Here is a 4,336-nt window from a genome sequence, read left to right as displayed (position 1 = left end):
CACAGTAAGTGACTTCTTCTATGACAAACAACCTATTCACAATTTTAAAATGATAATACAGTATATTGAATATAAAATATTGCAACATCATAATGCTTATAAAACCCTCCTAAATATATATGAATCTAATTACACTTGTCTTGTTTTCCAGTAAAAATATCTAAACATCCTTAAAACCAGATAAATTCACCTGATATGCAAAGCTGCATATGATATTAAGACTTGTTTTCAGATAATGTATCTTGAATATAAATGTAAGAACATGATTTTGGAACGGTTTTGTGTGCAATTTTTGTGACTTTCAGCACTTTGCTTCTTTGTCTAAATACTGTATCCACAATGAAACCATGTCCATCACAATCCTCACAACTTTAAAAGCTCACACAGTGATGGGCAATTAGAAAATAACCCATTGTTTCATTATGTTTTTAGAAATTATCACCAAAACTACAACAGTCATGGAAACCATTGTGGATGACAGGGTTGTGGAGAGCAGTGAGACATTGGATGTCGATGTGCAAGATGACTAACCTGCTTAAAAACATCACTCTTCAAACCTCAGCTGTGGAAGACACATCATGTCTTAATATTCAAATTCCTTGTGTTCAAGAGCTTAGTGTTGCTTGAGCAGAACTTATGCAGATAATAAAGAAACTGAGTTTTGCCTCTCCTAACCAGCCTTGAATTATTGTATCTCAATATTTTCAGAAACAAATATGGATCAAGAAAATATACTTTCACATTGACCTAAACAGTAAACAGATTTAACATGAGACAAACCAGGAGTCATGGTTTCTGCACCATCATCAATTTTATTCTTAATGAAAGTGCATCACAGGGCTGGTGTGAAGACTGGTGTGACAGGTGTGGATGGGAAGTATTTGATGGAGACTGGCGTTTATGTGGTAGAAGATGAAACCACTTCCCCATCAACAATGTCTTTCACAATGGTCTTCACCTGGATGGAACTGGTAGAGCACACCCCTGGGGCTGGGGAAACTGACAAAAAGAGAAAATGTTGATATTAGGACTTGGTGTCTCTGTAAAACAGGCTGTCCTATCCTTTTTTAAAAACTACATTTTTAGGATGTAGGTTCTGATTGTTTTAATGTAAACAAAGACATGGGGACTTCCTTAACCATCCTAAACTTAACCCCTAACCTTAATCCTGTGTATTTTCATATGCTTCCCTAAACCCTACCCTTAACCCTATACCTAATGCTAAACATTCTCCTAAACAAAACACTAATATACAACATTTTAGAGTTTTTAGATTTGCAAACACTCTATTTCCAATCTACCTGCTTCCTCCTCTATCCAGCAGTCTCCTGTACTTGTCAATCTCCATCTCCAGTCGGGTCTTGATGTTCAGCAGCATTTTTTATTCCTGAGACTGTCTGTCCATATCAACTCTGAGCTGAACAATCTGCTCCTCCAGACTGGTTACATGAGCCTGCAGTCTTGCCAGCTGCATGGAGTATTGAGCTTCTATGTTTCAATAGTTCCTTCAACAGACGCTTTCTTTAGAACGAAAAATTGGTGAAAATTTTTGAATTTACATTGTTTTGAAAATAGATTAGTGCTAACTTACTTTACTCAAACAACACACACTTACTTGACTTAGTTCAGACTGCAACTTGATCTCCAGGTCCTTAAGACTGCATCTAAGCTCATTGATTTCTGACTTGGACACCTGCAGATTCTCTGGACTGGCTGCTACCTTCTTATTCAGTGTCTCTGTCTGCAAATGATTAGAGTTTAGTCAAGCAGCTCTAAAGATGGTCTTGAACAAACCAACACTTGCAAGATTGATTGTTCTAGTTTTAGCTTAAAGATCCCTGTAGAAAAGACCACAATTACTGGTCTTCAGCATTTATTATTTTGTATTTTGGATGTTCGTCCCCAGCATAGCATGCTCATGTGTCCCCACCAGGCTTCTCCACTAGCTTAACCAGCAATACTTCTTTGGTCAAACAGCTTCACCAGAAAGACCATGCTGATTGACCATTTCTTTGCTGGTGAATAGGATGGCAATGCTGGTCCACCATGTAGACCAGCCTGAAACAAACATTAACCACCATAACCATCATGACAGAATTAGATGAACCACAATTACACCAATCACAAATGGAGGTAGAGGAGAAATAAAGTAGATTTATTTGCCCTGTCCTACCTTGGTTTGGAACCAGGCCTCTAGGTCACGCCAGTTTTTGGCGGCAACATCCTCATACTGCTCATGGATCTCATAGAAACAAAGTGAGAGAATAATTTATGATGTATGTTTTTCATGTGAGACTAAATGGCAGAAATGCACTCAATGAGGACATGCCCACACCCATATGCACACAATAATTCTGCACCTATGCAAAAGTAAGTTTTACAGTAGTACTACCTTATCCTGCAGGTCACTGATTGTGGCTTGGAAGGCAGAGTAATCTCTTGCTGCAGGCAAGGTTTTGTTCTGCAGAAACTGTCTGATCTTCAGCTCAAGGTCTGCATTGGACTTCTCCAGAGAGCGCACCTTCTCCAAGTATGATGCTAGGTAGTCATTCAGGTTCTGCATGGTTGCTTTTTCATTGACTGCCACATTGAGGTCTGTATTACCTCCTCCAAAGCCCTCACCAAAACCATAGCCTGCTCCACCACCACCACCACCACCACTGGATGCAAAGGAGCTTGATGCAGTCGATATCCGGACCCCAGACCCCCCTCACCCCCATACACACTGCCAGCACGCATGGCAATGCTGCCACCGTCACCACCACCACCACCACCACCACTCATTAAACTGTGTCCAGAGCATCCTAGAGAGGCTCCCCATAGGGAGCGTCCACTGACAGAGCCTCACGAGAACATAAAACGACGGCTACTCATTGTTGGGGTGGAGAAAGCGAGGAGAGATTATTTTGGCTGGAAGGAAAGAGATTGTGGAGTACAGTTGAGGAGGATGGATTTTTATATGTTGCCATGGTGTAGTGACCCCCTCACTAAAACCATAGCCTACCATAGAGGGTGGGTGGATGTAGATATTGGGGTGGGGGGATTATGAACTCAAAACCTCACTCTCCACCCAATACATGCCTGGAGGCAGGGGATCTGGCAGGTGAAATTTCATGCATAGTTGTAATAAGCTCTCAGAGTGAGGAACTGTTGCCCATATGTGCAAAAGACAAGCAACAGCAAGGTGTGTGAACCATCTTATCTCAAATTATGAACATAATCTGAAACATTTTCATGGGATCGTGTTTTATTTATTTTTTACATGTAAGGATACACACCTTCTTTGGCACATGTATTTCTCCTTTTGCTGTGTAGCATCCCATGTTGCTGCCATAAGGTCTGTGTTATGGGCTTCATAACATCTACGTTGACAGGCTGACCTGTGTCTGCCAGTAGTGTTTCCAAGACAACAGAGTGCTGGATATGATCAGCACTCATAAATAGCAAGCTAAAACCTTACAATGAAATGCTCTCTTGCACATGGAGTGTTGCCAACTTTCCCAAAACAGACCTCCCTTTGTCTTTCAAACATAGCCAGAAAAAAAAAAAAAAAAACAGCAAGTAACAGAGAGAAACATTTCCCTAAGTGAACTTTCAAATTGTCCATCTGGAGAGCTACTAGCATGGTGTTGCTGCTTGTGTTGCATAACATCATTTTCTAAGGATTTTGACTCAGAAACACCATAATTCTCTTGTGTGTAAGAAACTGACTTTCAGCTAAACCTTTGCCTGGAAATCATGACCATGCAATGCAACTGATTAATTTCTAAAACAGCTACTGAAGCTACTTTGGGGAACTTTTGGAGTTGCATAGAAATATTGTGCATCAGTAATTTCTCGGCGCTTCCTTAAACAATAAAGTTTTGACATATATTTACACAAAGGTTAAATTGAACCTGAGCATCACTGTCATTACACAATTGGATAAATACAGTAGTGCACATACAACTGAATGTGGATCCAGTGTGTGTATAAAATGACTTGTTTTGTTTAGTGAATTCTCCTGCAGCCAAGCTTACACATGTTGCCCAAGTGAATTTCCTGAGATGCTAAATGACAAGATTAAGCTGATCTATGGTTCTATAAACAAGCTCTTACCTGCTTTATTTTCAACCAAACATGTGAAGAATATAGTCTCTTAAAAGGAAGATCACTAGTATCTTAAAGTATAAATGTAAGTATGTCATGGTATGAGTCCAAATACGTATTGAGATTAAGACCAAAACCGTTTTCTACTTAGACATTTTAGATTATATTTTTCAATAGCTCTTTAGAAATACATCTGATCTTGTGTGTTTCTATGCTGATGCATTCAATCACATTGTCTTCTTTACTT

General features: G+C 39.6%; 1 pseudogene; it reads right to left on the bottom strand.

The window, feature by feature from the left end:
- Positions 1-526: 526 nt before the first annotated feature.
- On the bottom strand, positions 527-2,739 carry LOC127428376 (keratin, type I cytoskeletal 50 kDa-like; annotated as a pseudogene).
- Between the last annotated feature and the right edge of the window lie 1,597 nt (positions 2,740-4,336).

The sequence above is a fragment of the Myxocyprinus asiaticus genome, chromosome 37 (assembly GCF_019703515.2).
Source record: "Myxocyprinus asiaticus isolate MX2 ecotype Aquarium Trade chromosome 37, UBuf_Myxa_2, whole genome shotgun sequence".
Lineage (NCBI taxonomy): Eukaryota > Metazoa > Chordata > Actinopteri > Cypriniformes > Catostomidae > Myxocyprinus > Myxocyprinus asiaticus.
Note: the sequence above shows the minus strand (reverse complement) of the source record. Positions and strands in the feature narration are given on the sequence as shown.